Raw genomic sequence first — 27,112 nt, 5'->3', positions numbered from 1 at the left:
TCAAGAGGTTGTGGACGGATTCGGATGAAATTTGGTGGACAGGTCAGCCTGGCAGAGGTATGCTCTCCACCGAGTGCCATTCTACTTGCATCTTGTTTTTATTTTATACTGACCTGCGGATAATGGTTTTGTGTTTATACTTTCACAATGGCTTGATCCCAGAAACAGCAACAATGGCTACACAAGGAAATTGACTCTGGAGATTATTATATACAGCTGACTACAGGAATGTAGACAGCTATCCATATTCAGTTTACGCAATACTGTACAATGTTCGTATGAAGGGGTGTTCGTAAACTGGGGACTCCTGTACTTTAACATCTTCAATTTCAGTATAATTTTGTGACATTGAGGGATAAAGTGCACGTGGCCACATTTCGACAACAACAAAATCAATGAATAATCCAAGAGTATTATATACGAGAGCCGTACCAAAAGTCGTGGAGCATCAGTGGATTCCACACGCTTGTGCCGAATATCTATCCACTCCAAAATAAACACAGGCTCGGTACATGCACACCACTGGTGTTCCCACAATCCATTGTAACAAAATGGCTGCCAACGACATATCATTTCACCAATGTGCAGTGATTGAAATCCTTGTGAAGGAGAACAACTCAGCTGCAGATATCTACAGCTGATTGAGTCAGGTGTCCGATGTCAGTCAGTGTCAGTCAGTCAGGTGTCAGAGGCCTGCATGGGAACCAGCGGTGTCAGAAGTTGGGTGAAACACTTCAAAGACGGAAACACGAACGTCACCGATCAGCTAAGGTGATTACTTTCTGCACCATATTGTGACCTGTGATGAAAGCTGGTTCCATCATTTTGACCCAGAAACCAAGCAGAAAAGCATGGAATGGCATCACTCTACATCTCCGAAAAAGGAAGGTGGCCAAAAGAGTGCCCAAAAAGTTATGGGAACCATCTTCTTAGAATGCCAAGGGATGAATACTGGTTGATTTCCTGGCCAAATTGGGAAACATCAATGCAGTTTGCTATGTTCAGACGCTCAAGAAACTAAAACGTGCACTTCGGGAAAAGCACCATGTAGAAAAGGATGTCGTCTTTCAACATGACAATGCTAGACATTATATTGAGAGATAGATATTATATAGATAGATGGATAGATATTATATAGATAGATAGATATTATATGGATAGATAGATAGTGTTGCGGTTCTGAGAATGTACACATATGATTAATAAAGGTTAAATGTTTGCCCCCATAGTTAGTCCACATGCAACACGTAGGCCACCTTAGAACATTAGTGATGTCATAGTATGTGTGAGATAAGGCCATTTCCAATAGTGATACCTGCGTTGTGTAAAATAAATAAGAGTAGGTCCCGTTCATTTTGCGGCCCACCCTCCAAATCTACCTCGTTGGGCAGCATCCAGTCTTCGCCCCATTTTTGCTATTACCCTCGCATTAGGATGCTCAAACCAGCCAAATGCCACGAGGTACGCCTGGAAAAGGGGGAGGAGCACGAGGTCGGGGTGTGGCCACATCAAGCAGCACGTCAAGGGCGGAGCCGGTAAGAGCCAACAACCAACCAGGGCTCGATGGGCATGGCTTAAAGGGCGTGGTAGTGCGCGGCTGGCAAATTCGAGAGGGTTCGCTGGGCGGCGCTATATAAACACGCGCACAAAGCCCTTACAGAGGACTGAAGCCAAGCATTGGTATTGTGAGGACTGGCCAGAAGGACTTATGCGCTTTACCAAGAGGACTGTACAGGACTGGCACGATTTGCGCATCACAAGAGCACTTGAGGACCGATCGTATCAAGAGAACTGTATAAGAGAGCTGAAGGAATCGCGCTTGCTACCAAAGCGCTTATGCGATGGGACTGTGCATAAAGAGGCCTCATGGGGAAAACGTATTGGGGAGCGCATATAGCGCCAGTGCATTTATTACATACGCGACCGGGGTCGCCAGTAACCGCCAGCCTACCTTTCGCTCGCATATTGTCTGATCCACGCCAACGACACGCGGGGAGCTTTCTGCCGTCTTTCCATCTTCTTCACGGCGAGTCGGGGACCCGGAGAACGAGCTGTGGACATCATCCCTGGACCATCAACCCTGACCATCTACATCCCCGTGTGAGTGTCTGTGTGTGCGGGCCCGTTTGTCCTGGGATAAGTTAAGACTGTTCTTAAGGCTGCAATGTTTCTTCTTCTTCGCATCATTGTACAAAGTGTTAATAAACCAATCTGTTCTTCCTTTCTTCTTAATCCGACCGTATTAGTGATTTCTTCCATTGGGTAAACGTGGCACGATTACAACCGCTCAGATCGGGTTTAGTACCTGTTAACGACCCGGATCACGGCTCGCTGTCGCTCGGCGTTTCCACTAAAACCGTGGTTCGGGCGGGGTTATTTCCTTGCTTCCTGGGAGGCGTTGGTAATTAGGTAATAGGAATAATTCGGCCTACCACCCTATTCAATGCTGACCGGAAGGAACGTCATAGCGCCGGCGTTTGGCTAGATGTCTGCTAGATAAAAGCTCGATCTAAAAGCTAGATTGTCGCGTCGGCTAGATAAATGACAAGGGGACTAATCCCCCCTTGGTAAGGGGAAAGGCCGACGTTGAGATCCGCAACAATATTATATAGATATCAGATAGATATTATCTCGACATCAAATAGATATTATATGGATAGATAGATATTATATAGATATCAGATAGATATTATATAGATATCAGATAGATATCAGATAGATATTATATAGATAGATATATATATCATATAGATATCATATAGATATTATATAGATATCAGATAGATATTATATAGATATCAGATAGATATTATATGGATATAGATATAAGATAGATATTAAATAGATAGATATTATATAGATATCACATAGATATTATATGGATATAGATATCAGATAGATATTATAGAAATATATATTATATAGATAGATAGATATTATATAGATACCAGATAGATATTATATAAATAGATAGATAGATATTATATAGATAGATAGATATTATATGGATATATAGATAGATATTATATAGATATCAGATAGATATTGTTACGGGCCGCGGATAAGGTGTTGATTTGCCGAGCGGATGGCGGCCGCGGCCCGAACTATTAACAATGACTAAGACCCGATTCCTTAAACGTGGGCCAAATCGTGCCACAGGTTTTCAATGGGGAAAAGACAAAGATGACACGGATGTGAAGAAGAGGAAGACGAAGGCAAAAGGTTGGAAATACTACGATTATTTATTTACTATTTACACAATTGAAAGAAACCAAGGAGGAGGAAGGATAATAAAATAATGTAGAAAGAGGGACGGACCAGAAGGACACAGTGAAACTCGAGCTTAACTAAACAGGCTTAACTTATTACCCAGGACAGAACGCACAAAACAAACTCACGTACACAAAAGGATGGAAGGACAGGAATCGTTTGGAGGGATGAGCAGGTGGGATCACAGGGCACAGCGAGCAGGTCCACTCCGGGCGGGAAGCGAGGAGCCGGTAGCTCCTTGTATTCGGCTTTACACCGCACACCGGCAGGGTCACTCGCTGCCCCGTCAGGGCTTCACGCGGCTGGTTGAAACGGGGCTGGTTGAAGCGGCTCTTTGTCAAAGGCTTTTCGTATCTCTCACGCAACAACCACCCAAAGGCTTTCCGTATCTCTCACGCAACTCCGGTGCAACTCTCAACTCTCTCCCGGTGGACTGCCAACTCTCTGACGCACCTGGACTCATCTGCCGTATCTCTGGTGTATCTTCCTTTAGCGATCGTCGCACCCTTTCTCTCATTCCTTCAGCGCGGGTGTGACACGCCCTCGTCGGTTTCGGTACCGCCCTCCCCCCCCATGCTCTGTTTCGTGACCTTGTATGGCAATCCCATGGGCTTGTCTCCTTATTTGGGCATGGCGCCGACGGCACGCCCCTCGTGGCGAGCCACGGGCTTGTTTCCTTATTTGGGCATGGGGCTGAACAGCCCCGCCCTTCGTGGCGCGCCCTGGGCTTGCCTCTCCCTGGCGACCCCGCCCCTCCTGTTCAAACAGAGCATGGAGCACATATTCACTGTAGCAGCGAAATGAGAGGGCGCGCACCCCACGCTTGTGAACTGCTTTACCCAGAGATGGAGAGTTTGGCTGGGAAATGGAATTATTGAAGGGGAGCTATTCTTAATTGATTCGGTGCAATGGAGTATTAATTAATGGAAGACAAAGCCTTAGCCTAATACACAGAATAAGGAAATAACTACCAACAAGCAGGGAATCTATGATTGGCTAACGTGATTGTTGATGACCTAATTACGGGACGCCCTTTTGACCTTTATCCACAACTGGAGGAAGGAGGGCGATATTTTACAATGTACTATACAATAAAAAACACAATAAAAAAACCATTTTCATATCCACAACACTGCACCCTCCTCCTCTTTGGCACGTCCCGGGCCTATTACTTTTACTTTTAGTGTGGCACATAGGTGTAGTTCCCTCTACATTTAACCTGACCCTGAGTGCGACAGTTTTAAAACATAAATAAATATGTCCCGCTGCTCCATTGCACCCTGCCTAACAGTTTCACGCCCACAACTAACCGAATTGCGGAATGGTCTTCAAACTATACATTTACGGTGGGGGCGCATTATTTACAACGACGCTATTTTATTTACAAAACTAACCCAGGACCTGTGATTGTTCGTTTTGGGGGGGGAGACAGTCTGCTCTGCATCGGCGCACCATGAAGCACCCAAAAACGCACCAATACACCCTCAAGCACCAATCGGTGCACAGTGATCACTGTTCAATAATAAAATAAAAACAACAAACCCTGATGCTGGTCTTGCTCTTCGGCTCCCTCTGCTGGCCATGTTATCTTCCTGGTGTTGTCATCTTCTTTGCTGGCGGCCTATTTATCATAATAAAAAGCACAAAACGTGTCCATTGTTATTTATTTATGGCCCACAGGGCCGACTAGTGTGGTTCACCTGTAGGGCATAGGTGCCCTGTGACCAAAGTCTGCCAGCAAGATCTCGGGCCTTCATGGCCGGTTCCAGCAGAGGGGCCATGCCCCAACCCATGGGGTCCATAAGTGGTGCTCAGCCACAGACATGTGGTCCATAAGGTGGTGCATCGATGCAGACAGCTGGTTCCGGGAGTTTTGGGCGCACAATGGCGGACTCACGCACGCTCCCCTCGGCGCCCAATGGCGCATAGTCCTCGTGTGGGAGACAAGGGGGGGGAAAAAGACAGATGAGCGAGGGGTAAGGTCACAAGGGTACACATCAAACAAGGCAATGCAAGGCGAGGTGCGTATGGAGACGGAGCGGAGAAAAGCTCGTCCCTACCGTACGTCACCCCCCCCGTCACCTACTCTACCCTTGCCCTTACCCCATATTTACACAATCTACACATTTACAAATTCGTCACGACTGTCACGTCTCCCCCATATTTCTCCTACACCAAATTCGTCACCACAATCCCTCTAGCCAAAATTTGCCATCACCAATTCATAATCAATCCTCATAAGGAGGAAGAGATGGAACAACAAAGCACAATGTCACACCCACGTCATGATGCGTCTCACATTCCAAACATTTGCATCAAAATAATAAAATAACAAAACATCCATGGCATGGTGTGGTGTAGCGTCACCTCAGGTGAGTGGATGCAGATGGTGCGAGGAGATTTCAATCCTAACTACCTTCTAAATGACATTAACACACTTTACACAACCTGGGGTCTTTCCCTGCCAAACCATTGGCCAACTTACTCTATGTGGTTTGAAGAACCAAATTCCCATTGACCAAACTGTGGTGCTTCCTCAATTTGGGGTCTCACTCCCCCGATGCAACTCCCTGTGCCCTTGCACAATTTCAGGGCTGAGTCGTGTAGCTCTCCCAGCAGGTCTACCCACCTGCACACCTCCACCACTGTAGTTGCCACCCGAGCTTACCTAGCTCCTCACCCTAACCTATCTACTGGGGAAGGCCCTCTGGTGCTCTCCCCACTCGGTGCCCTCTGGCAATGGGCTACCCGGGTCCGTCCTCCGGATCCTCGGGCCCCATCCACAACTCTAACGGCTCCCAGAGCCCACCCGCGGCCTCACCTGGCCGACATCCTCACAGTGGTGGAGTGCCCAACCAACTACACACTAACAGGCTACACGCCCAGCCATTTCCACAACACTAATGCACCCATCCAGACTCCATTCTTCCACACGCACCACAGAGCCAATATCCAACCACAATTTACCTGTACCCTCTACCTAACTCTTAAACTACCCTCCCCGGGTATTCGTGATGGGGGTCTACCCGGTCTACCCGGTCTACCCGTTTAAGATGGGGGTCTTAAACTACCCGGCGCTTCCCCCATTCACACCTTCGCACCATCCACTCCACTCCACAGTTTCCACCATACTCACTCCACGACCATCCATTCCATACTCTATATATTCCACACTCCATGTATTCCACACAACCATTCTCCATACACCTGCAGTTGCACACCTGTGCAATCTCACCTGGTGCCACCTTCACCCTCCTTCCTTCCTGGACCATTTGGTCAGCACAACTCACATCACGATCACTCACTCACACACTGCTCTATACACCTGTGCAATCACACCTTTTAACCACACACACGGCATCATCTGAACTACCTGTTGCCCTGCTAACTTAGTGCTCCCCGTCTTCCCTTTAAACTAAGCACATACCACATCATTATCATCCAAACGAATCTACCTGCGTCCCCACTTCAGGTATCATTGTCACTACCTAACCTTAGCGTTACCTATTGTCAATCTCTAGGTCCCTACACACTATATCCTAACCCTCCCGGGCTAGTTTTCACTGCCATAAACCCCATAAACCTAGTGCTCCTTTGCCCCCGTTGTGAGAGATGGCAGAGTTGCCATCCACTCACATCGGGTATCTCCCACTATAAATTTTGCTCACCAAATTGCAACCAATCAAAAATTTTCCAATCACTACCAATCATCAAATTTTGTTTTTCAATTTCGGGTCCAAAACACTATCCTCATCACACGTCGACTCACTAGAGCCTCTCGGTGCGGCAATTCATCTCCAAAGCCTGGCTTCGCAAAGCTGAGCAATGAATGCGGGTTGCTTGGTGCTGGCGGTTGGATCCGTCCGGCACTCGGTGCAGGGAAGGACGCTTACCCGGGCCGAGATCCCACGCACCATCTCGGCACGGTGCCGTCCAATGGCCCGATCTCGCCCTGCCGGAACACCTCAACAAAGAGGGGTCGCCATGACGACCCTTCCTACCGGGCCGCCCGCTCCGCCTAGCGGAGCACGGACGCGGCCGTTCAGAGCGCGGCCCGACATGGATCCCACACGGCGGTTCTTTCGAAACCGCCGCGGTCACGTTCCCCTCTGGTCCCCGCGGCACACGAAGCCCGGCACGCACCGAAGGCCCGCTTCGGCTATAAGTCGCTCTAACCGCTAACCCGGTTAGCGTCGATGCTCCACTCGCATGCTTACACCCCGCAGCCCGTTCCTTGCTCACACATCCAGCCGTCTCCATGCTATTTGTCATTGCACCTTCTCTTACACACCCAGGTACACTCATTCCGCTCACAGACTTGGTCACACACCTGACCACCGAACACCTTTGCACACACTCGTCGTTCGCACACCTCACCAACACCTCTTCGCGCCCCCTCCTCGGTCACCTCCTCTGTGACAACCACAGGTGTGCTCTCCTCCGTACACCCAACCATGTGCCTCACTACCAACTCCAGTGTGCATTCCCATACGCGCTCTACCATTCCAGGTGTACATCCTTTCTCACCTGCCACAACCAACTCACGCTCCATGTCACTCTCACTACTTTCACCACCACTCTCGGTCACGCAATCACCCTTACTCTTGACAGCGCACTCTTTCCTCATGCACCCGTCCGTTACACACCTTTCTCGTGCATCCTCTTGCGCACACTCTCCCGTTACACCCTCCGTAACACTCACCACAGGCGTGCATTCTCCCGTTACATCCCCTGTAACAGTCCCCATCCCGCGCTTCCATGTGCCCCCCCGCACACGCGCTCCGACCAACTCACTCTCGACAGCACACTCACTCCTCGGTGCGCACTTTTTCCTCACACACCCCATAGTCGGACATTCTCGCACACCTCCTCTGTCCATACACTCCGTACCTGTCGCACACTTCACCAGCGGCCTCTCACGAACACCCGGGTCCAAACCAACCCCCAAGCCGACTGAGTCTCCCCTCACACCATATACATTTCCACGTATATCGCCACTCACCTCGGCACCTCGTCTCCGCACCTCCTTCGCCACCTGCAAGCTCTTTATCTGGTTAGCAAGCACACCATCACGATTTGAGCACCGACCTTGCACATATTCCATCACCTCCTCCTTTATCTCCCTCTTAGTTTCCCTCCGTCTCTTCTTAATTTCACTCACCCCCTCTTCCACTTCCTCTAACTTTTGCTTCACCTCTTTTATTTCCCGGTGCGTCTCCTCGATTTCGTCCTCTAAGGCCACCTTGACCGTTTATATGTGCCTCCTCACCTCCCAGTCCTTTGTCTCCATTGCCTCCGTCACCTCGTCCAACCTCGTTGTCAGTCCCTCATGTACCATCTGACATTCCCTCTTCGTCGCTATCAAGTCATTTTTGATTTCTTTTTGCGTCGCCTTTAACCCTCCTAGTACCGCAGTGTTCTTTTGTACCTGCTCCACTAACTCTTTTTGTCCCACCGTTAGCTGTTCCACCTCCTGCGTCAGATCTTCTATGCCCCCTTGTAACCTAGCCGTTCCATTTCTCACCTCTTTCTCCATATGCTTCTCACCTCGTTTTACCTCCTCGCGTACCCCCGAGACCTCCTCGCTTACACCTCGTCTTATTTCCTCCCCCATCTCCTCCATTTCTTTAGTAGATGCCACCCTCATCTGTCCCAATTCATCCCTCTGAGCATCCAGTTTACCTTCCAACCCGATTTTCACCTCCTCTATCTGGTTCCCCATCTGTTTGATTTCCCGGGCAGATTGCTCCCCTATCTCCCGCAATTTGCCTTCCATCCTATCTTCTAGCCCCGTTAACCCATTCTTTACCTCTTTTATCCCGTTGTCTAACCCCTCAATTTTATTGTCTAAACCCTCAAATTTATTTCCCATATTGTTTAACCCATCTCTTAATTGCTCACTAGTACCCCTCGCTTCGTCCCTCATTGCTCCCAATTGCTCACTAGTACCCCTCGCTTCGTCCCTCATTGCTCCCAATTGCTCACTAGTACCCCTCGCTTCGTCCCTCATTGCCCCAATTTGGTCTCCCAGCCCCCTGTTCTCTTCCACAAGGGCCCGCATTTGCAGCATGAATAGGCCCCAGTCCATTTGCGGCGCTGCTACTGTCACGGGCGCGGCGAAATTTGGTGCCGCTGTAACCACGTGCGCGAGGGCGCCATTTTGCGCACCTGATACTCCCTCAACCACCTCACCATTGCTCTCCTCCATTTCCTCCCTCTGGTCCTGGGTTACCCCTAACTCCTCTTCTAGTTCCCCCACCTGCATCCGATCACCTTGACCAGCCATGGCACGATTTCCAAATTCAAGATTTTAAATAAAACAAAATTTTTGGGCCACCCGTAATTTCGAGCGCACTATTCGCACTTCAGGTCCGAATCCCACTCCTGGCACCAATTGTTACGGACCGCGGATAAGGTGTTGATTTGCCGAGCGGATGGCGGCCGCGGCCCGAACTATTAACAATGACTAAGACCCGATTCCTTAAACGTGGGCCAAATCGTGCCACAGGTTTTCAATGGGGAAAAGACAAAGATGACACGGATGTGAAGAAGAGGAAGACGAAGGCAAAAGGTTGGAAATACTACTATTATTTATTTACTATTTACACAATTGAAAGAAACCAAGGAGGAGGAAGGATAATAAAATAATGTAGAAAGAGGGACGGACCAGAAGGACACAGTGAAACTCTAGCTTAACTAAACAGGCTTAACCTATTACCCAGGACAGAACACACAAAACAAACTCACGTACACAAAAGGATGGAAGGACAGGAATCGTTTGGAGGGATGAGCAGGTGGGATCACAGGGCACAGCGAGCAGGTCCACTCCGGGCGGGAAGCGAGGAGCCGGCAGCTCCTTGTATTCGGCTTTACACCGCACATAGGCAGGGTCACTCGCTGCCCCGTCAGGGCTTCCCGCGGCTGGTTGAAACGGGGCTGGTTGAAGCGGCTCTTTGTCAAAGGCTTTTCGTATCTCACGCAACAACCACCCAAAGGCTTTCCGTATCTCTCACGCAACTCCGGTGCAACTCTCAACTCTCTCCCGGTGGACTGCCAACTCTCTGACGCACCTGGACTCATCTGCCATATCTCTGGTGTATCTTCCTTTAGCGATCGTCGCACCCTTTCTCTCATTCCTTCAGCGCGGGTGTGACATGCCCTCGTCGGTTTCGGTACCGCCCTCCCCGCCGTGCTCTGTTTCGTGACCTTGTATGGCAATCCCACGGGCTTGTCTCCTTATTTGGGCATGGCGCCGACGGCACGCCCCTCGTGGCGAGCCACAGGCTTGTTTCCTTATTTGGGCTTGGGGCTGAACAGCCCCGCCCTTCGTGGCGCGCCCTGGGCTTGCCTCTCCCTGGCGACCCCGCCCCTCCTGTTCAAACAGAGCACGGAGCACATATTCACTATAGCAGCGAAATGAGAGGGCGCGCACCCCACACTTGTGAACTGCTTTACCCAGAGATGGAGAGTTTGGCTGGGAAATGGAATTATTGAAGGGGAGCTATTCTTAATTGATTCGGGGCAATGGAGTATTAATTAATGGAAGACATAGCCTTAGCCTAATACACAGAATAAGGAAATAACTACCAACAAGCAGGGAATCTATGATTGGCTAACGTGATTGTTGATGACCTAATTACGGGACGCCCTTTTGACCTTTATACACAACTGGAGGAAGGAGGGCGATATTTTACAATGTACTATACAATAAAAAACACAATAAAAAAAACACCATTCTCATATCCACAACAATATTATATGGATAAATAGATAGATAGTATATAGATAGATAGATATTATAAAGATATCAGATAGATATTATACAAATAGATAGATAGATATTATATAGATAGATAGATAGATAGATATTATATAGATATCAGATAGATATTAAATAAATAGATAGATAAATATTATATAAATAGATAGATAGATATTATATAAATAGATAGATAGATATATAAATAGATAGATAGATATTATATAGATAGACAGATAGATATTATATAGATATCAGATATATATTATATAAATAGATAGATAGATATTATATAAATAGATAGATAGATATTATATAAATAGATAGATATTATATGGATAGATAGATCGATATCATATAGATATCAGATATATATTATATAAATAGATAGATAGATATTATATGGATAGATAGATAGATATTATATAGATATCAGATAGATATTATATGGATAAATAGATAGATATTATATAGATAGATAGATATTATATAGATATCAGATAGATCTTTTATAAATAGATAGATAGATATTATATAGATAGATAGATAGATATTATATAGATATCAGATAGATATTATATAAATAGATAGATAGATATTATATAGATAGATAGATATTATATGGATACACAACAACAACATGCATTTTGAAGGCCATTTTCCCTGCTAGAGCGGGGGTTAGCCTTGCGGTCCGCATGACAATCTTCTCCATTTTGCCCTATTTTCTGCATCTCTCCTTGTTAACCCCCTTGCCCGCATTTCTTCTTCCACAATCTTTAGCCAAGTCTTTCTCGGTCTTCCCCGTCTTCTACTTCCTTCTACATTCATTTCCATCACTCTTCTCAACCAGTCACTTTCATCCTTCCTCAACACATGACCAAACCATCTCAACCTGTTCCTCTTCACAGCATCAATCACAGGCTCTATTCCCATCATCTTTCGCAATTCATCATTTGTCTTCCTCTCTCTCAACGATACTCCGCACATCCGTCGAACCATTCGCATTTCCACCCTTTCCAACCTTCGTTGCTGCTCTACGTTCATTACCCATGTCTCGCTCCCATAAATCATAACACTTATCACACATGCAGCATACACCTTTCCCTTCAGCTTCAATGACACTACCCTCATCATCAGCACGCCACTCAATTCCCGAAACTTCTTCCATGCACATCTCACTCGAGCAACCGTTGCCGAGTCTGATCCACCTTCTCCATTCAGCATGTCTCCGAGGTAGCAAAATGTTTTCACACCTTCCAGCTTCACGCCGTCTACAAGATCCAACTCAACATTTCCTCCATCTGCAGCTCCCTCTGTGCACACCTTACATTTGAATGTAGCTGCCACACTGGTTAATGACCCTCTCAGACCACTACATTTTTGATGAACCCACTCAGCGCACATTGTACACTGAATGGAGTTCACTCCAACACCCTTCCTACACACAGCACAGGGCCACTTCCCAGTTCTTTCCACCTCACCACATGCTTTACCACTTGCCATCACCTTCGTCTTTCCGATATTCACCTTCAGACCTTTTGTCTCCATACATTCCTTCCACGTGTTCATCTTTTCCTTCAGTCCATCCATACTTTCCGCAATCAACACCAGATCATCTGCATACAACAACTCCCACGGTAAACCCTCCTTTACGTTCTGAGCCAGCACCTCCATCACAGCTACAAATAATAGTGGACTTAGTACCGACCCCTGATGCACTCCCACCTTCACCTCAAACTCACCACTGTTCCCGTCCTTTGTCCTTACAGCTGTGTGCGCTCTTTTGTACATTGCCATCACTACTCTGATCAACCATTCCTCCACCCCTAACTTCCTCAATGCACATGTCAATACTTTGCGTGGAACCCGATCGAATGCTTTCTCCAGATCAACAAACCCAAGAAACAACTTCTTCCTCTTCTCCATGTACTTCTCCTGCAACTGCCTCACAATGAAAAGCACGTCTGTCGTTCCTCTTCCTGGCATGAATCCAAACTGCATTTCGTCGATCTTCACTTTCTTCCTTATCCTCCTCTCCAACACCCTTTCCAATACCTTCATTCCATGCTCCAATAATTTTATCGCTCGGTACGAGCCACACTCCAGGGGGTCACCTTTCCACTTGTATAGAGGGACGAGGGTACTCAGTTCCCAAGCCACTGGAATGCGGCCTTTTTTCACCACCAGATTACAGATCTCTGTCATTCTCTTCACACCCCAACTTCCTACTGCCTTCAACATATCTCCCACAACTCCCGTCGGCCCTCCCGCTTTTCTACCCTTCATTGCTTTTATCGCTTCCTCAACTTCCTTCTCAGTTATCTTCTCTGCCGGTCCTAAAACTGGTTTACTCTCTATGTTGCCATCCCATTCATTCTCTGTATTCAACAGCATTTCCATATATCTTTTCCATCTTCCTTTAATTCCATCTGGGTCCACAACGATTTGTCCCACTTCATCCTTCAAGCAACTCACCCCCATCACATCACACCTCTCTTTCGCTATCTGCTTTGCAATCCTGAATACTGCTTTCTGACCCTCTTCCGAATCCAAGCGTTCTCCGAACATTTTCCTACATGCCTCCTGCGCCTTTGCTACCTCTTTCTTTGCAGCCTTCCTGGCTGCCTTATAACTTTCATGCTCTGCTGTTTCTGCTCCCGTACCCTTCGCCTTCTGCCACTCCTTGAACTTCTTCCTCTTCTCGTCGATCCTCTTTCCAACTTCATCATCCCACCACCATGTTTCCGAGTGCCTCGGTGGTCCTTTTGTCCATCCACATACCTCACCAACAGCTCCCAACAGACTAGCTTTCATTGACATCCAACCACTTTGACGCTCAACCACATCATCCTCGACCCTACTCAGCCTCTCTTTTAATGCCTCCCTTACTGTCACCTCTTTCAACCTCCACACCTTCATTCTCGGTTGGTACTTCACCCGCCGAGCTCTCCTCGCACCTTTCACCCTTATGTCGCAGACAACCAAGTGGTGCTGTGAAATAGCCTCCTCCCCCGGGATCACCTTTGTGTCCCGGAGGTGCCCCCTATCTCGCCTATGCACCATCAGGTAGTCAACGGTTGTCGTCGACCCACCTGACGTGTATGTAACAAGCTTATTATCCTCTTTCTGGAACTGAGTATTACAAATCAACAAATCAGCTCCATCAGCAAACTCCAAAATCCTTTCACCTTCTCCATTTCTCACACCATATCCGTAACCCCCATGAACTCCCTCAAAACCATCCATACTCCTTCCCACATGTCCATTTAGGTCTCCTCCTACCACAACAACTTCCTCATCTTTCACGTTTTCCATCAGCTTCTCTATCGCACACCAGAACTTGTCCTTCTCTTCATAGCTTCGACCAACCTGCAGAGCATATCCCGAGATGACGTTCACCAAGAGCTTTCCAATCATCATTTTCACCATCATCAACCTATCACTCACTCTCGTCACACTCACCACACTGTCTACAAACTCCTCAGAAAACAGGACACCAACACCATTCACACCCTCCAGGCACCCTGGCCACATAAACTTGTATTTCTGTCCCTGCCTACCCTTCACCATTCTCACACCACTTCCCTTCCATCTCGTCTCTTGCACACAACATATGTCTACTCTTCTTCTGACCAATACTTCCACCACTTCTCCTGATCTCCCTGTCATTGTCCCTACATTCCATGTCCCAAACCTCAGAAACCGATCTCCACTTCAGGCTGTACCCTGCCCATATGTACTTGTAATTGTCATGGTTCTCTTTTTGAGGCAACGTTTTTATGGCCGGATGCCCTTCCTGACGCCAACCCTCTTAGTCGCCTCTTACGACACGCAGGGATACGGCGTACCTATACTTATCTAGGGTACACACTGGGAAACGTTTAAAACTTGGAAATTCTGGGGGGTGGGGGGGGGGGGCATCACGGCTGCGGTTTAAACATATTTAAATAAATATTTAAACAAAACCATGAAAAACTAGAACGGGCACTCGGTAGAGCGCATACCTTCGCCGCAGCTACTGTTCTGTACTTGGTAAAAATACGATTTTGACCTTTTCGTGACCTTGACCTTGACCTTTGACCCGATTGCTCCCAAAATCTAATCAAATGTGTCCCGTATAATACCCAATCATCCCACCAAATTTCATGCAATTCGGTTGAATACTTTTTGAGTTATGCGAATAACATACACACACACACACAGACATACAAATAAATACACAGCGATCAAAACATAACCTCCGCTTTTGCGAAGGTAACAATCTGGGAAAAGTCTAAGTGAGAACGTGGATTTGAGAAAGCAGGAGCAGAGGTGAAAGAACAAACGAGATATAGGGGGCGGGGCACAAGTCGAGACGAGGAGGCCGCACGAGACAGGAGGCCGCACGAGACAGGAGGCCGCACGAGACACCAGGCCGCACGAGGCGCGAACAAAGAAACGACTAATTACACACAAATTTGCAACAACTACAAAACCAAAACCAAATGGAAACACACAATAACACATACACAACAAAATACGCAGCGGAAATTTGACAAGGAAACGAATGGAAAACACTCAAACTTTGATGCTGTGGAGAGATCGAAGCAAGCCCCGTTGCTCGAGGGACCGGAAGTCGCCGAATCTCCGAGATATTATATGGATAGATAGATCGATATTATATCGATATCAGATAGATATTATATGGATAGATAGATCGATATTATATCGATATCAGATAGATATCAGATAGATATTATATGGATAGATAGATAGATAATAGATATTATATTTATATAGATATCAGATAGATATAATATATATATACTAGCTGAGGTACCCGGCTTCGCCCGGGTTGAATAAGAATAATACAAATATATGATGAAAAGAACATGTATATTTTAGAGCAATATTACAGTACATTTCCTACATGACGTTTTGTCAATTTTCAATTTCTCAAAACCTCTTGGTATACAACATTTCTGGTTTTCTTACTTGGTGCCAAGACATAAAGATTGCTTGGTTTTCCAACCCTCGAGCAGCCCACGTACAGCTGGCCATGGGAAGTACCCGGCATTGCCGGGCGGGGGAAGGGAGGGGAGGAGGAAGGGGAGGGGAGGGGAACGGGGGGGAGGGGAGGAGAGGGTGGGGAGGGGAACGGGGGGCGGGGAGGGGAGGAGAGGGTGGGGAGAGGAACGGGGGGCAGGGAGGCGAGGAGAGGGTGGGGAGGGGAGGAGAGGGTGGGGAGGGTAGAAATGGGGAGGGAGGGGAGAAGAGGGGGGGAGGGGAGAAGAGGAGGGGAGGGGAGAAGAGGAGGGAGGGGGAGGAGGAGAGGGAGAAGAGGAGGGAGGGGGAGGTGGCGAGGGGAGGGGGAGAGGGAGGTGAGGGGGGAGGTGAGGGGGGAGGTGAGGGGGGAGGGGGAGTGGAGGGGGAGGGGGATGGGGGAGGGGGAGGGGGGAGGTGAGGCGGGAGGGGAGGGGGAAGGGGGAGGGGGAGGGGGGAGGGAGGGGGAGGGGGAGGGGGAGGGGGAGGAGGGAGTGGGAGGGGGAGGGGGAGGGGGAGGGGAGGGGAGGGGAGTGGAGGGGGAGGGGAGAAGAGGAGGAAGGGGGAGGAGGAGAGGGGAGGGGAGGGGGAGGTGAGGGGGGAGGGGAGAGGGGGGAGGGGGGAGGGGAGGGGGGAGGGGGAGTGGAGGGGGAGGGGGGAGGGGAGAGGGGAGGGAGGGGGAGGGGGAGTGGAGGGGGAGGGGGAGGGGAGGGGGAGTGGAGGGGGAGGGGAAGGGAGGTGGAGAGGAGGGGGAGGGGGAGGGGGGAGGGGAGTGGGAGGGGGGAGGGGAGTGGGAGAGGGGAGGGGAGTGGGAGGGGGAGGGGGATGGGAGTGGGAGGGGGGAGGGGAAGGAGAGGGGGAGGGGAGTGGGAGGGGGAGGGGGGAGGGGAGGGAGAGGAGGGAGGGGGAGGGGGGAGGGAGAGGGGGGAGGGGAGGGGGGAGGGGGGCTTCGCCCGGGTTGAATAAGAATAATACAAATATATGATGAAAATAACATGTATATTTTAGAGCAATATCACAGTACATTTCCTACATGACGTTTTGTCAATTTTCAATTTCTCAAAACCTCTTGGTATACAACATTTCTGATTTTCTTACTTGGTTCCAAGACATAAAGATTGCTTGGTTTTCCAACCCCTCGAGCAGCCCACTCGAGCAGCCCATGTACAGCTGGCCATGGGAAGTACCCGGCATTGCCGGGCGGGGGAAGGGAGGGGAGGAGGAAGGGGAGGGGAAGGGGAGGGGGGAAGGGGAGGGGAGGGGATGGGGAAGGGGAGGGGAGGGGAGGGGGGAAGGGGAGGGAGGGGGAAGGGGGAAGGGGAGGGGGGGGAGGGGAGGGGGGAAGGGGGAGGGGGAAGGGGAACAGGGGGGAGGGGAGGAAGAGGGTGGGGGGGAGGGGAGGAGAGGGTGGGGGGGAGGGGAGGAGAGGGTGGGGGGGAGGGAGGAGAGGGTGGGGGGAGGGGAGGAGAGGGTGGGGGGTGAGGGGAGGAGAGGGTGGGGGTGAGGGGAGGAGAGGGTGGGGGTGAGGGGAGGAGAGGAGGAGGGTGGGGGGAGGGGAGGAGAGGGTGGGGGGAGGGAGGAAGGGTGGGGGGGGGAGTGGAGGAGAGGGTGGGGGGGGAGTGGAGGAGAGGATGGGGGGGGAGTGGAGGAGAGGGTGGGGGGGAGTGGAGGAGAGGGTGGGGGGTAGGGCAGGAGAGGGGTGGGGGGGAGGGGAGGAGAGGGTGGGGGGAGGGGAGGAGAGGGTGGGGGGGAGGGGTGGAGGGTGGGGGTGAGGGGGGAGTGGGAGGAGAGGGTGGGGGGGGAGGGGGAGGGAGAGGGTGGGGGGGAGGGGGAGGGGAGGGGAGGGTGGGGGGGAGGGAGGAGAGGGTGGGGGTGGGAGGGGAGGAGAGGAGGGAGGGGAGGAGAGGGTGGGGAGGTGGAAGAGGGGGGGAGGGGGAAGTTGGAGGGGAGGGGGGATGAGGGGGGGAGGGTGGAAGAGGGGGGGAGAAGAGGAGGGAGGGGGAGGGGGAGAGGGAGAAGGGAGAAGAGGAGGGGAGGGGGAGGGGGAGAGGGGGAGAAGGGAGGGAGGGGGGAGGAGGCGGTTGGGTGGGGGAGTGGAGTGGGAGGGGGAGGGGGAGGGGGGAACGGCTAGCTTGGCAAGCGATAGCAGGATTTTTACTTTTATTTTTACCTCAATGAGGGCTTTCCACATAGTCCGTGCTTGGAGCCTTAAAGTTCAACATAAAGTTTTTTTTTCTGAAAAATAATGCAGAAGAATAACAATCCACCAATGCAAGTTCAGAAATGAATGCAGATCCTTTACTTTGCGATACAAACGCAATTCCCGCCATTTCCACTCACGATCAAGGCCTCCACAGTGATCGCGCCTCTTCTTCCTCCTACAACTTCGTCTCACTTCTTTCACTCAAAATGCACGAAATTCTGCCGCATGAAATTATGTAGAGGGCCTCGTCGGGGGGATATAAGGTAGATAAGGAAGGCGTTTGTAACAGAAGATCAAAATAAAAGTGGAAGAACATAAGGAAATGGGAGCTATTCTGGACCCACAGCCAAACCCGACAAACCATTGCAATACACCCCGAACGTCTACGCCGCCACAAACTACACCATGGGAATTGCAGCTGGCGCGGTTTTTTTTTAAACCATTGATATTAAAATAAAACGTAGCCTAAAACCACCGGGATTTTATGCTGATTCGAATCTGTGTCTAAAACTTTTCTCCGATGTGTAGTTCTTGAGTTATAAGCGGACATCCAGACAGACACACACACACACACACACACACACACACACACACACAGACACTCCTCCTTTATATATAGAGATAGATAGATATTACATAGATATCAGATAGATATTATATGGATAGATAGATAGATATTATATAGATATCAGATAGATATTACATAGATATCAGATAGATATTATATGGATAGATAAATAGATATTATATAGATATCAGATAGATATTGTATAGATATCAGATAGATATTATATGGATAGATAGATAGATATTATATAGATATCAGATAGATATTGTATAGATATCAGATAGATATTATATGGATAGATAAATAGATATTATATAGATATCAGATAGATATTGTATAGATATCAGATAGATATTATATGGATAGATAGATAGATATTATATAGATATCAGATAGATATTACATAGATATCAGATAGATATTATATGGATAGATAAATAGATATTATATAGATATCAGATAGATATTGTATAGATATCAGATAGATATTATATGGATAGATAGATAGATATTATATAGATATCAGATAGATATTACATAGATATCAGATAGATATTATATGGATAGATAAATAGATATTATATAGATATCAGATAGATATTATATATATAGATAGATAGATATTGTATAGATATCAGATAGATATTATATATATATAGATAGATAGATATTATATATATAGATAGATAGATATTATATAGATATCAGATAGATATTACATAGATATCAGATAGATATTATATGGATAGATAAATAGATATTATATATATAGATAGATAGATATTGTATAGATATCAGATAGATATTATATATATATAGATAGATAGATATTATATATATAGATAGATAGATATTATATAGATATCAGATAGATATTACATAGATATCAGATAGATATTATATGGATAGATAAATAGATATTATATATATAGATAGATCGATATTATATAGATATCAGATAGATATTATATCAATAAATAGATAGATATTGTATAGATATCAGATAGATATTACATAGATATCAGATAGATATTATATGGATAGATAAATAGATATTATATAGATATCAGATAGATATTATATATATAGATAGATAGATATTGTATAGATATCAGATAGATATTATATATATATAGATAGATAGATATTATATATATAGATAGATAGATATTATATAGATATCAGATAGATATTACATAGATATCAGATAGATATTATATGGATAGATAAATAGATATTATATATATAGATAGATAGATATTGTATAGATATCAGATAGATATTATATATATATAGATAGATAGATATTATATATATAGATAGATAGATATTATATAGATATCAGATAGATATTACATAGATATCAGATAGATATTATATGGATAGATAAATAGATATTATATATATAGATAGATCGATATTATATAGATATCAGATAGATATTATATCAATAAATAGATAGATATTGTATAGATATCAGATAGATATTACATAGATATCAGATAGATATTATATGGATAGATAAATAGATATTATATATATAGATAGATCGATATTATATAGATATCAGATAGATATTATATATATATAGATAGATAGATATTATATATATAGATAGATAGATATTATATAGATATCAGATAGATATTACATAGATATCAGATAGATATTATATCAATAAATAGATAGATATTGTATAGATATCAGATAGATTTTATATGGATAGATAGATAGATATCAGATCTACTTGCATCCGTGCACAGCTGCCATTGGAACAAATCTCAAATAATGGCTGGGTTGTCCCACCCCCGCCCCCCCCCCCCCCCCCAAAACCTCCAGTATAGTCAGGACTTCAACCCCTCGGACTACCATCTGTCCGGGCCCTTGAAATATCACATGAGAGGCCAGCACTACGAAAATGACGAATCAGTCCAGATAGCTGTGCATAGCTGGTTGCAAAATGTTGGAATGGAGTTCTTCCGCAACGGGATTTTGAAGCTCGTGCAGCACTGGCAGAAATGTGTGGATCGTTCTGTAGATGTTGAAAGAAAGTAATGAGCTATGTCCAGTTGCTACTGACAATATCAGTTTTCTTACATGTACCTTTGTTTTTGATTTGTCACCCGAGTATTTGATTTGGCTCTTCAGATTTTGTTTTCTACCTTTATTCATCCACGTTTATGTTTCAGAATACTACAAGACTGATGATGCGATTTGATGGCCGCTGAAGACTGCTTATGCGGAGGAAGTCTGAACAGCTCTGCGAAAGGTGAGCGGAATAGTATTTGTATTGTTCGTGCTTTGAAGGATATCCAGACAGTAAAAAAATACCAAGATCTTTCAACATTTGGGCACTTCAGTTGAGCATTATAACTTTTTAATGATAAACTAGACTCATGCATGAGTTCACATGTAGAAGAACAAAGACTTGTAAGAAAACTCAAATTACAGACATTCACAAGGGAATAATATGTCTCCCCTAATTTGTACTTCCCATCGAGAAATAAAACGAAAACTATTAGAGGGTGTAAAGTCTGTATTCTAGCCAATCGAAATGATCTTCAATTGAAGATTTTGACCTTTGACCCTTTGTAAAATCGAAACCACCATTTTAAAAAACCCTATAAACTGGAACTGAAAAAAAATCCCTGAAAACAAATAATTACAAAATGTTGGTCAATGTAAACATTATTGCTGAGAGGTCACATATTCAAGGTTAGTGAACGTCACAAACATATTGCTTCATGCAACCCGAAATGCCGAGTATGGTGGCCGAACGACACAGGTAGGTGGTCACAAAAGACAAGTTTCTACATGATCAAACTTTATCAATCAGTGAAGTAGGACAAAGATCAGATCAGGCCATAAATAAGTTGGTAATAACATTAATAGGTTAGCATGACCTAATTTACGAAAAGGCTGCTCCACACCTGCAAGTTGCATCACCACATAAACGTGACCATTTAAACCCATACAAAATTAATACACCGGACCAAGATTTACCTGCTTTAGTGTGAAGGGATAGTCAGGTAGCAAGGTAGATTTGTTGAGCCAAGCCTTGTCTGCATTGGTTGAAATATAAATGCTTGGTAGGCCAGAAACCTTAATTTGCATCTGATTTTGACCTTTGACCTCATGTGGAATCCAAAGAAAAGGCTTAATCTGATTCCAGTCTAATTCAATTTGTAGTGGTTGTGGTTAGGTATCATTTCGCTATTATTGTCTGGATTGGTTGGAATATAAATGTTTGGCAGGCAAACTAAAAACTTTAAATTTGGACCAATTTGGACCTTTGACCCCATGTGGAATCCAAAGAAAAGTATGGACACAGATGAAAGGACAGACTTGGGACGTGTCCGTGTCCACAGCGGCACATCGACGTCGGAGACAGACTCGGGACGTGTCCGTCTCCACAGGGTTACATCGACGTCAGAGAAACACCACAAATCTGTTGATGAATCGTTTACAGCAGGAGGAGTAAAGGAAGCCTAATGAATGATGACGTCATCTTTTTCACCTCATTGTACCATTTACAGTAAGATTTACACTTCCATCATTGTAGCCAAATTGTGAAGATTTACATCATCTTTGTAACTTTGTTCCTCAACATTGTACATTATTTGTCTCAAGTGAACACCCTGAACTTCAAAGACCTTCATAGGAGGCATTGCAGGTTTTGTTAAAACACAATGTCTTTGCTTCTGGGCGAGTCTGTCTATCTCTCTAATATCTATCTATCCAATATTTATCGATATAATATCTATCTATTATCTATAAAATATCTATCTATCTATCTATCTATCTATCTAATATTAATCGATATAATATCTATCTATTATCTATAAAATATCTATCTATCTATCTATGATCTATATAATATCTATATATCTATATAATATCTATATAATATCTATCTATCTACCATCTATCTATCCAATATTTATCTATATAATATCTATACAGTATATCTATATAATATCTATCTATCTAATATTTATCCATATAATATCTATACAGTATATCTATATAATATCTATCTATCCAATATTTATCTATATAATATCTATACAGTATATCTATATAATATCTATCTATCTAATATTTATCCATATAATATATATATATCTATATAATATCTATCTATCTACTATCTATCTATCCAATATTTATCTATATAATATCTATATATCTATATAATATTGTTATGGTTTTTAGAACCTTCACATGTAAATTTAGTAGTAAATTCCCTTATAGATGACCCCTGTGTACATGTCCCCTTAATTGGCTGTTAATTAAAGATTGCACCTTAGTTAGTCCATGTACAACACGTAGCGAACCATAGGACCTCTCTGTAGTTATTTCATTATTATGTGTTCCAGGTAAGGCTGTGTTCCCAATAGTGTGACCCTACGTTGCATCAATCAAATAAGATAGTTCCCCTTTCAATTTTCCCCAATCGTCTCCCGCTCTTCAAGTGCAGTAGCGGTAAGGCAGCGTTCGCTGCCAGTAACAGTTGGGCTGTTTTCATGGGCATCACACTGCCTCTACTCGCCCAGCAGCGTTCGCTGCCTGGCGCCAAACTCCATTACGCACGAGGCCGAGAAGGGGGGAGGAGCCGCCTGCACGGGCGTGGCACCACCTCGTCATCAAAGGTGGAGTCAAAGAGCCCTTAACGACCAACCAGGGCTCAGTAGGCATGGCTTGATAGGGCGTGGCAAGAAACGTCTGGTAGGTTTGAGAGGGTTCCAAGGGCGTGGATATAAAACCCTTGGTGCGAGGCCCCCCACCAGAGATGCGGGAGGAGGTGCAAGAGACGCATGAGAAGGGAGCATGAGATGAGTGTTGGAGACGCATGAGAAAGGAGCGCTGGAGAGAGACGCGCTGATGACCGGGTTCTTGCTGAACAAAGAGCGAGGGTGTGCACTGTGCACGTGGGCCACCAACGGCGTGCCGCGATTCCCGAACCTCCCTGCCCACCAGTCCTGTGGACCGTCTGCCCTTCTCATCCTTCCCGCCATTCCTGCCTGAAAACCCCATTAGTGTACGTGAGTTTGTTCTGTTTGTCTTGTCCCTGGGTAGTATGAGTAAGAGTGTTTAAGAATTGCCCTGTGTATCTTCTTCTTCTTCGCCCTGTAAATTGCTTTCGTTTCTTCTTTGGTTTCTTTGGTTTTGTATAGTAATTATTAAATCCCTGTTCCTTCTTATACTTTGGCTTCTTTCTCGTCCGATCGCTTTAGTGATTTCCACATTGAGTACCTGTGGTGCAATTTCGGCCGAACCGCTTATAATCGGGTTTAGTCTTTTGTTAACGGCCTGCGTCGCGGCTCGCTTCGCTCGGCGCAATCCATCAATTACGCTGCGGCTCGGGCGGGAGTATTTCCTTGCATAACGGAAGGCGCTGGTACTTAGGTCATAGGAAGGATTGGCCTACTACCCTATTCAGCGCTGACCGGGCATGACGTCATACCCCCAGGACCGGTCGGACGGCCAGTTTAACAAGACAAGGGGATTAACCCCCCCTTGCTAACGGGAGTGCCATCCCCCGGATCCGTAACAATATCTATCTATCCACTATCTATCTATCCAATATTTATCGATATAATATCTATATATCTATATAAAATCTATCTATATACTATCTATTGATCTAATATTTATCTATATAATATCTATATATCTATATAATATCTATCTATCTACTATCTATCTATCTATCCAATATTTATTTATATAATATCTATATATCTATATAATATCTATCTATCTACTATCTTTTGATCTAATATTTATCGATATAATATCTATCTATTATCTATAAAATATCTATCTATCTATTATCAATATAATATCTATATATCTTACTATAATTCACCAAATGTCTGTCCGTCTGTCTGTGTGTCCATCCGTCTGTCCGTCCGTTCCCAGGTACCGCAAAAACGGCTGAACCGATCGCAACGATATTTTGGGTGGGTAATCCTGGGACCCCCTGTAGTAAAATAGGATATATTGTTTTTCCAATTTCAGCTTTGGCCTCCAGAATTTTCAGGTTTGGACTCCCGCATAACGTTATTTTCCCGGGTCCCGCACAAACGGCTGCACCGATCGCTGCACGGCTACGCTGCACAGCTGCACCGATCAGACTCATGACCTCCGACAAAGACCTTTTATAAGGACATGGGTTGAGTCCCTGCATGAGAGAATGCCAACCCCCTCCCCGCCATCACGGTTGTCTCTCCAACTCGCAATCCCACGAGATATGTGGAAAGGATGACCCAAAACCAATTATCGTCTTTTTGATTCGTATATAAACATCATTAAAAGTAATTAATGACCTCGGCCAAAGTTCAAACGACGTGGGTTTAATCTCTACATGAGAGAATTCCACATAGCTATTTGGGTGGTGTATAAGCTAACAGATCGCTGTCTCCATCGATCTTGCCAAGGCCGTAACACCTATCGGCTCAAAATCCTTTTAACTGTTGACTTGTTAGCTTTTACAATGAAGGAAACATTAACAATGTTGTTAAAAGTTTATTTTTTTATATTAATGCTATTTAATTTGTGATTGGAGTTATGCTGTTTGGAATGAAAAAAGAGATATCGAGTTCAAGTGAATGACGACATGCCGTGATGGTTTCTACTTTCTAAACGTGAACTTCGCGGATCGCCATATGCAGATTTGCCACGGTCCCGCAATCGATGTTTCTATATGTGAACGTACCCGTTCGCAAACAAACGGGTACGTTTTTCATGGAAGACCTTCACGACCTTGCTGTCCATGTCTGACGTGCAACTGAAGGTGCTACAGGAATGTGGAATTTATTGGTTTCATGCTTTAGCATTCGCCGTATCTGCATTGTCTGTTTGCTTCTGGCTTCCCACCCGTGCGTAGCACGTGTACCTCACTAGTCTATATAATATCTATCTATATAATATCTATCCATCTATGTAATATCTATTTATTTAATATCTATCTGATAGCTATAAAATATCTATCTATCTATCCATATAATATCTAATCTATATACTATACAATATCTATCTGATATCTATATAATATCTATCTATCTCTTATATCTATCAACTATTTATCTATCTATCCATATAGTATATATGTAATATGTATCTAATATCTATATAATATATATTAAATATAATATATAATATCTATCTATCTATATAATATCTATCTATTTAATATCTGATGTACAATACATGTCCCTCCCTTTTGTTACTAGTTCAGTCTGCTGATTGCATCATGGGTGAAGCAATGCCAAATTTGCAGCACAAATGGCCTGCAATTCCATGGGATCTTCAACGTTCCTGAAGCGAATGTTTACAGATGCGGACAGAGCAGTATTGACATCATCTCGGAAGGACAACCGAACGATTGACGCGACACCTTCAACTGCAAAGCTCCAGGACCACTGCGGAGAAGTCGATTCGAGTCTGGATTCGAACCCAGACTTGATACCCCTCAAATTCGAGTCTGGGAGGGTAAAGTGAGACAGGCAGTCAGACAGAGACGTGTTGCTGTGTTTTTTTTTATGGTCACCAATCAAATGAGCTCGCAATGTAGCCCTGTTAGTTGTAATGAATTCCCTCGCCGCTGATGCACAACCCAATTTGTTTGCTGATTACTGATCGTGCTATGGAGTGGAAAAACGAGAGCTATGTCTCATTACAAGCCTTTGTCTGTTTTTGCTCCACATTTTAACCCGCGTCTGTGTTTGCAAGAAATGAGACATTATCAATGTTTTTTTTGTTTTTTTTAAATAGTGAAATTAGTGAAACTCGATAAACCTTTTGATAATTCCATTTCAACACCTAGAGCATAACCTCACCTGCAAAGGCATACGTTCATGTACGTACGGAACTTGTACGTATATCACATTAATATACATCGATGTCCTTTGTCATGAATTTCAGGATGCAAGACAATGGGATACGATGGCGTTTGGGATTCGAACCTGGGTTTCCTGCAAAATGAAGACATGGGAGATGTGGATCGGCCAGGAGACCCACGTCGGGCACCTGAAAACATGCTCGACAGGAATTCCCTGGGAAAGAGGCAATCTTTTAGCAAGCTGCGCAGGCTCAGCGGGAAACTGCTGCCCTTCATTTGGGCTGTAAATGAGTCTGATGGAGTTTTGCATAATTAAGAAGCGAGGGCCAGATATGGGTGAGGGATCTTGGAAAGGCGGGGAGTGATGGGAACGAGCGCTTGATTGATGCAAACGCAACTAATGAATTGCCTCCATTCGTCGATGGAGTCTTCGGAGAGGGTTTT

At 45.3% G+C, this 27,112-nt stretch overlaps 1 long non-coding RNA gene across 1 annotated transcript; it reads left to right on the top strand.

The window, feature by feature from the left end:
* On the top strand, nt 1-26,476 carry LOC137426544 (uncharacterized). Its single transcript, XR_010984358.2, has 3 exons — nt 1-57; nt 21,012-21,091; nt 26,061-26,476. It is a non-coding gene; the product is annotated as an uncharacterized LOC137426544 (long non-coding RNA).
* The last annotated feature ends 636 nt before the right edge of the window (nt 26,477-27,112 follow it).

This window comes from Myxine glutinosa, chromosome 5 (assembly GCF_964187855.1).
Source record: "Myxine glutinosa chromosome 5, kmMyxGlut1.1, whole genome shotgun sequence".
In the NCBI taxonomy this organism is placed as follows: domain Eukaryota; kingdom Metazoa; phylum Chordata; class Myxini; order Myxiniformes; family Myxinidae; genus Myxine; species Myxine glutinosa.
The sequence above is the reverse complement of the archived record's forward strand: the minus strand, read 5'-3'. Positions and strand labels throughout refer to the sequence as shown.